We start from the raw sequence: 8,487 nt of genomic DNA, 5'->3' as shown, positions 1-8,487 counted from the left end.
AAAAAAAAAGAAAGAAAGAAAGAGAGGGAGGGAGGGAGGAAAGAAAGAAAGACCACTCAGCTAGCAAATGTCATATCCAGAATAATATTATCCCAACCACTTGACATCATTTCACTTCCTGTCAAGCTGTGACAGCTATTTAAATATATAATTTTTTGGCTAGGCACTAGTGGCTCTCACCTGTAATCCTAGCTATTCAGGAGGCTGAGATCTGAGGATTGCAGTTCCGAGGTAGCCCCGCAGGAAAGTCTATGAGAATCTTATCTTCAATTAGCCACCAGAAAACTGGACATGGGGCTGTGGCTTGAGCAAAAATGTTCAGGGACTGTGCTCAGGCCCAGAGTGCAAGACCCACGACCAACAAAGAAAAAATACAATTCAGGACCTTATGCTGGTTATGCAGGAGATCTACCAATTGAACCACACCTACTACCCTTTTCTATTGTTTTTTTTTTTTTTCCGGTCATGGGGCTTGAACTCTGGGCCCAGGCGCTGTCCCTTAGTTCTTCAGCTCAAAGTTAGCACTCTACCACTTAAGCCACAGCACCACTTCCAGTTTTCTGGTGGTTAATTGAAGAGTCTCAAGGACTTTCCTGCCTGGGCTGGCTTTGAACCGCGATCCGGTCCTTAGATCTCAGCCTCCTGAGTATCTAGGATTACTCCCAGCTATTGGTTATTTTTGAGATAGGGTTTCACTTTATGCCTGCGATAGCCTGGATTACAATCCTACTTATGCTTCACTGTGTCACTGGGGATGACAGGTATGCACAACTGTGCCCAGCTATTGGTTGAACTTTCTTACAGTCTGTCCTCAAACCATGATCCTCCATCTCCACCTTCCAAGTAGCTAGCATTTCAGACTTGACCCACCACACTATCTTAAAAGATACCTATTATGTTGGGATGTACAAAATAATAGAGTTAATCAAAAAGTGAAAGCGGGAAAATAAATTTAGGGCTGGGGGAAGGTATAATTCAGGTATCTATTACTTGCCTAGCATTTTTGTGTGTGTGTGTGTTTTGTTTTGTTTTTTGGTCAGTTGTGGGGCCTGAACTCTGGGCCTGGGCACTGTCCCTCAAGCTCTTCAACTCAAGGCTAGCGCTCTACCACTCGAGCCAGGGAAACACTTCTGGCTTTTTCTGCTTACTTGGTGCTGAGGAATCGACCCCAGGGCTTCATGCATGCAAGGCAAGCGCTCTACCACTGAGCCACCTTCCCAGCCTCTTGCCTAGCAATCTTTTTTTTTGGGGGGGGAGGGGTGTCCAGTCGTGGGGCCTGAACTCTGGGCCTAGGTGCTATCCCTCAGCTCTTCAGCTCATGGCTAGTGCTCTACCACTTGAGCCACAGCGCCACTTCCGGCTTTTTTCTTTTTTGCTTATGTGGTGCTGAGGAATCAAACCCAGGGCCTCAGGCATGCAAGGCAAACACTCTACCACTGAGCCACCTTCCCAGCCTCCTCATACACACAAATTGTTTAGGGCCAGACATTTGGTTCAAATCTATAATGCCCCACCACTCAGGATCTCAGTCCAAGGCTGGCCTGAGCAAAAAGTACAAGACTTTCCTGAAAAAATAAAACTAAGAAGAAAAAGGACTGGGATTTGGTTCAAACAGTAGAGTGCTTGCCTAGCAAAAACATGATTCTGCGGGGCACTGGTGGCTCACACCTATAATCCTAGCTACTCAGGAAGCTGAGATCTGAGGATTGCAGTTCAAAACCAGCCCAGGCAGGAAAGTCCATGAGACTCTTATCTCCAATAAACCACCAGAAAACTGGAAATGGTGTTGTGACTCAAGTGGTAGAGCACTTGCCTTGAGCTGACGTGCTAAGGGACAGTGCCCAAGCCCAGAATTCAAGCCGCATAACAGACAAAAAAAAAAAAAGAACATGGTCCTGAGTTCCATCACCAGTTACTCAGCAATTTCCTTATACCCCTATTCTGCAGGCCCTGATTTTTAACATTAAATGGAAACCTATAGTATTGCATTTGTCTCCTAGAGCTGTTGTAATAAATCATAACCTTAGTGTCTTAACCAGAATGCCGGGTGCCAGAGGTTCATTGCCTGTAATCCTAGCTACTCAAGGGGCTGAGTCCACAACTCAGGCCCTCCGCTGCAGGTTTTATGGGAGATTCTACTCATTGCCTCATCTAACACTGGCATCTGCCTGCATTCCTTGTAAATTCCTTTCTTTGTAGCTACTTCACTCCAATTGTTGCTCCTGTCTTCACAAAACCCTACATCACATTGTTTGTTTGTATATGTATGTTTGTGTGCATATGTAATTTTTTCCCGTCTCTCTCTCTTTTTTTTTTTTTTGAGTCTGGGTCTTAACTATTTAGCCCAAGCTGGCCTTAAATTACAATTCTTTTTTTCTTAGTCTCTGAAGTATTGGGCTTACAGGTGTGCACCACTATGCTTCACTCCCCTTGATTCTGATAAATGCACGAATGATAGCATTTTAGAGCTCACCTAGAATAATCTGCCATCACAAGGTCCTCAATTTATCACATCTGCCGAGACATTTTCTTTCCAAATAAGGCAACATTTACAAATTTCAGGAATTAGGATGTAATATCTTTCGAGGTCACTACACAGCCTGCTAGAAATACAGATTATATTCCATTGTGTCTGTCTTCTTTCATCCATCTATCTCATTGCATATATCTGTGGTGTGCAAAATTAATATTTTGGTTGCTATGCAACCTTCCATTATATGTATGTATCAACCATTATCTATTCATTTCCCATTGATGAAAAATTGGGTTGGCTCTAATTATGAGGTATTGTAAGGAAAATTAGAATGAGCAAAAAAGGATGTTGGTATTTCTGTTTTTGTTTTGTTTAGTGCCAATATTGAGTCTTGAACTCAGGGCCCTGTGCTCTTAGTTTTTTTCCCCCCAATCAAGCCTGGCACTCTAAAAACTTGAGCCATACCTCCACTTTGTTTTTGCTGATTAATTGAGATAAAGGTCTCTATGATTTGTCTGCCCAGGCTAGCTTTGAACTTTGATTCTTAGATCTCAGCCTTCTGAGTAGCTAGGGTTACAAGCATAAGACATCAGTACCCAGATAATCCTGGTATTTAGTAGAAAGCAACATTAGAGTTGGCCCTTCTAGGTTATCTGGTTTTGAATCTGTGCAAGATTGGGCTTTCAAGTTCTTTTAGCACTCTGAAAATTATAGAAAATAGTTAACAATGTAAATGATTCTTACCTAAAGATGGCTCTCCCCAACAGAAAAGCCAGTTCTGTCTTAATCTGCAAGTTCATGTCAAGATTTCTAGACTCTAAGTGTGTCTGATTATTGATCTCCTCTAAACAGATAGTAATATCTTAACAGTTTCCTCATTTAATTAACAAGTTAAATGATCTCTTTGACATATGCTTATATTTGTACAAGAGACATGGTTTTACTTTCTGAAAATTGCCCTTAAAGCTAAGTGTAAATCTATGGTAGAATACTACATGCTTAGCATACCTGAGCCCTTGGGTTCAATTCTCAACACAGAGAAGGAGAGTGAGTGAGAGAAAAGGAGGGGAGGAGAGATAAAGATGTGAAATGAAATTAAAAATTCACCCTAAGAAGTAACACTGTGGCTCAAAGTGGTAGAGCACTAGCCTTAAGCAAAAGAGCTCAAGAATAGATCCCAGACCCTGACAACTGATGAGAGAGATAGAGGGGGGGGGAACCAGCGGCTCATGCCTTTAATCCTAGCTATTCAGGTGGCTGAGATCTGAGGATCGAGGTTCAAAGCCAGCCTCGGCAGGGAAGTCCGTGAGACCTTTATCTCCAATTAATCACCAGGAAACCAGATGTGGCACTATAGATCAAGTGGTACAGATCTCATCTTGAGCTGAAGAGCTGAGGGACAGCACCCAGGCCCAGAGTTCAAGCCCCATGACCACCACCAACAACAACAACAAAAATTCACCCTAGTATTAAAAATTAAGTATGATTCCCACCTGTAATCCCAAGTACTCAGGTGGCTGAGATGGGTAAAATGTTAGTTTAAGGACAACCAGGCTAAGAGTTAGCAAAACCCCATATCAATCAATAACCCAGATGTGGTGGTATGCATTTGAGTACAGAGGAGGAGTACATAAGAAGGAGGATCTCAGCCTGAGGATGGCCCCTAGACAAAAGACTCTATCAAAAAAAATAGCTAAAGCAAAAAAGGGCTGGGGCATGGTTCAAGTGGTAGAACATCTGCCTAGCAAGCCTTAGGGCCCTGAGTTCAAGCCCCAAAATTAAAAATAAGTTCCTGTGGCTGGGGTTTAATGCATCCCTAGCATGGGCAAGGCCCTGGATTTGATCCCAGTACCACAAAATTTTAAAGTATAACATTCTTATGAACATTCTTGTATATAAGAGTGTCTTTTGTTTTTGTTTTGGCCAAGGCCTTGTATATTCTAGATAATACTCTACCAGCCCAGCTAACTGTTTATGATGAACAAAAACCCTAAAATATATTTTCTATTGAAATTCTAAAACAACAGAGACATTTTCTTTTCTGTTTTTTTTTTTGTCAGTCGTGGGGCTTGAACTCTGGGCCGGGGCGTTGTCTCTCAGCTCTTCAGCTCAAGGCGAGCGCTTTACCACTTGCGCTACAGAGCCACTTCCGGTTTTCTGGTGGTTTATTGGAGATAGGAGTCTCACGTTCTCTCCTGCCCGGGCTGGCTTTGAACCGCGATCCTCAGATCTCAGCCTCCTGAGTAGCTAGGATTACAGGCATGAGCCACCAGCGCCCGGCTGACATTTTCTTTTCTTATAGGTATTTGAATTCGGTCTCATACTAGCTCAGCTCGCTGGCTGGGCTGGCTATCTACCACCTGAGCCACATATCCTCAAGCCCTAATTTTTGTTGCTGATTTTGGAGATGGAATCTTACAGACTTTTCTGCCAAGACTGGCCTCACACTATGACCCTCTAGATCTCAGACTCCTGAATAGTCAGAACTGCAGGCTAATAGGCACATGGCCAGAAAGAGTCATTTTTCAGCCAAAAATAGCTTACTGAGCAGGCATTTCCTTAGCAGTTACCAAGTGCTGGGAATGAAGAGCCAGAGCCTCTAGATAGGGAAGGAAGCAGCCACAGATGGTTTCCCAAAGTCCACAGCCTCCAAGAGGCTTTTGCTCTGAAGCAGAAGCCTTATCTGGTTTAACATCATATGGAAATGCTGCTAACACATTCTAGAGAGGTCAGAGGGATTTTTGGAGGTGGGTTTCCACAAGGAGAAGGTATATTACATTAGGGGAAAGGGACTCTTAAGAGAAAGGACAAGAGGGCACAAGTTGATACTGGTGGCTCACACCTGTCATTCTAGCTATATAGGAGGCTGAGATCTGAGGATTCCTATTTGAAGCAAGGAAAGTTCATGAGCTATTGCCAATGAATCAACAATAAGTCATAGGTGGAGTTGTGGCTCAAGTGGTAGAGCACTAGCCTTGAGTGAAAAAGCTAAAGGAGAAAATCTTAGCCCTGAGGCCAAGTACCAGTACCAGCACAAAAAGAAAAAAGGGAAAGGAGGGAGAAGGAAGGAAGGAAGGAAGGAAGGAGCGCGCTAAAGAACTTGGCCTGCAGCCCTACAAGTTTCTTTTTGGTTATTTTTCTTTTTTATTATAAAAATAGTGTACAGAGGGGTTACAGTTACATGAGTAAGGTAATGAGTACATTTCCTATCAAGCATTGTTACTTCCTCCTTTGTTTTTCCTCTACCATCCCTTCCTTCCCCTTTTTAGTTATTTTTCAAACAAGGTCTTACCTTTTTACCTCAGGCTGGCCACTTCCAGCTTTTTCTGTTTAGGTAGTAGTGAGGACTCAAACCCAGGGCTTCATGCATGTTAGGCAAGCACTCTACTACTAAGCTACATTCCCAGCCCCTATGAGACTTTTATTTCCACTAAACTACTGAAAAATTCAGAAATGGAGCTGTGACTCAGTGGTAGAGCACTAGCCTGGAGCTAATGGTGACCAAACGCTGAATTCAAGTCCTAGGACACTTCTCTCTGTCTCTCTCTGTCTCTCTGTGTCTCTGTCTCTGTCTGTCTCTCTCTTTGTGTCTCTCTTTGTGTCTCTCTGTCTCTCTCTGTCTCTGTCTCTCTCTGTCTCTCTCTCCCGTTCTTTCTCCCTCGCTCAACTTTGTGAACCATCCCTCAAAGTCCATTGAGTTTCTTAGGTCCAGCTGTCTCCATCTGCACCACAGCTGGAGGAGCCAGAACGAGTGGGGGGCTGCAGGCCAAGTTTCTATTGAAAAACAACTGTTCTTAGCCCTTAGCAAGTGATCAGCTCTGAGTGCTGGGACATCAGGTTTAGGATGCTTGGCATGCTTCCTTTGGAACCAGCCATGCTGTAAGTCCTGGGAAATGTGCAACTGTCAGCCAAACAAGGAGGTATCTGCAAGCAGAGATGAGCTGTTTGCCTCTTACAACCAAACCCACTCACCCCCATGTACCTGATGATCATGGCTGGAAACTAGAGAGGCTCTGTGGGATGTCCAGCTGCTCGCAGCCTGCCCAGAGGAAACACAGAAGGGAAAGTGACTCAGTCAGCAAATCTGCCTTCTTTCATGGTCAAAAAAAAGAACAGAGATTGTCAAGTTACCTCAAGAAAACCTAAATACACCCCATAGCTTCACTTAATGATCACTCATACTGGAGGTCACACACAAATATTACTGTGTGTGTGACCTCATATTGGGCCACACAACTCATTATTAGTTGGATAATAATGGATTATCCAACTGGGTAATACATTATTAGTTTCCTATTAGCTTTGCTGTAGAGAACACCTGTGCATGTAGGTTGTTTTAACAGTTGCCTAGGGTATTTTCTCAGGGTCCTGAAGGGCACTTTTAGCTGCAACAGTACTAGGTTAAGCACCTAGAATCCCACCCCACTCTCAGCTCATAGTACCAGGAGGGTCTGCAGCTTGAGCTCTACCCTGGGATCTGAGCATCTGAGTTCTTGAGGCAAAATGACAATTGGCTGTTAACCCATTCCAGCAAACCAGTGAAGACTGGCTTTTCCCTTTGTTCCCAGAGCAGCCCGGCTGGCAAACTGAAGTTCCATTAATGCCTTATATGTATTCCTTGTGTCCTTGGCTAGGTCTCTATTGCCTATGTGCCCACTGATCTTGTCATGCCTGTGGAATGAAGCTTCCATGCAGACTCCCAAAAAGATAGGCAGAGAGACCCTCTGGATCACTGAACATTTAGAGGGTGGCTGAGCCAAAAGGGAGATATGAAAGTTCCAAACCTTCACCCCACCCATGTGCCTATGTATCTGTCTGGCTGTTCCTGAGTTTTATCCTGTGGGGTTGGTGTGTGTGTGTGTGTGTGTGTGGTGTGCACGCACACACACCACACACACACATGTGTGTACCTATAGTACAGTTTGAATTCAGGGATTCATGTTCTTAACTTTTCTTGCTCTAATGGTACTCTACCAATTTAACCATATCTCCACTGCAGGCATTTTGTTAGTTAAAGAAAGATAAGAGCTTTGGATTTGCCTGGCTCACTCTTGTAATCTTAGCTGCTACTCAGGAGGCTGAGATCTGAGGATCCTGGTTTAAGGCTAACCTTGGCAGGAAAGTCTATGAGATCCTTCTCTCCAATTAACAACCAAAAAGCTGGAAGTGGAGCTGTGGATTGAATGGTAGAGCACTAGCTTTGAGCACAAAAGCTCAGGGATAGTGCCCAGACCCCGAGTTCAAGCCCCAGGCCTGGGGAAAATAGTCTTAGATTTGTCTGCCTGGGTAGCCTTTAAACTGGGATCCTCAGATCTCAGCCTCCTGAGTAGCTAAGAGTATAGGCATGAGCCACCAGTGCTGGAATTGTTGATTCTTTCTCTTGTTTTTTTCTTTGTGGTATAATGGTATGAAACCCAAAGCTTCATGCATGTTATAAAGTGCTCTACTACTGAGCTACCCACCACAAAACTCTCTTTCATGCTTTCTAATAGCTAGAGTTTGAAGAAAGCTGACTATGTTTGGGGGGACAAGGTGATGGGATTCCAAGCAGAGGAGGAAGAAGGTGTAAAGGTGTAAAGGTGGCTCATGCCTATAATCCTAGCTACTCAGGAGACTGAAATCTGAGGATCACGGTTCAAAGCCAGCTCTGGCAGGAAAGTCCGTGAGACTCTTATCTCCAATAAACCATCAGATAACGGAAGTGGCACTGGAGTTCAAGTGCTCGCCTTGAGCTGAAGAGCTGAGGGACACCACTCAGGCCCAGAGTTCAAGACCCACGACTGACAAAAAAAAAAAAAAGAAAAAAAAGAAACAACTGCCCAATAAATAAGTGGGCTAAAGACTTAAAGAGAAACTTCTCTGAAGCGGAAAGAAGGATGGAAAATAGACACATGAAAAAATGTTCAACCTCTCTATTCATAAAAGAAATGCAAATCAAAACAACATTGAGATTCCACCTCACCCCAGTTAGAATGGCTATAATCAAGAACTCTAATAACAACAGATGCTGGAGG

This window comes from Dipodomys ordii, unplaced genomic scaffold (assembly GCF_000151885.1).
Source record: "Dipodomys ordii isolate 6190 unplaced genomic scaffold, Dord_2.0 Scaffold23, whole genome shotgun sequence".
NCBI lineage: Eukaryota > Metazoa > Chordata > Mammalia > Rodentia > Heteromyidae > Dipodomys > Dipodomys ordii.
The sequence above is the reverse complement of the archived record's forward strand: the minus strand, read 5'-3'. Positions refer to the sequence as shown.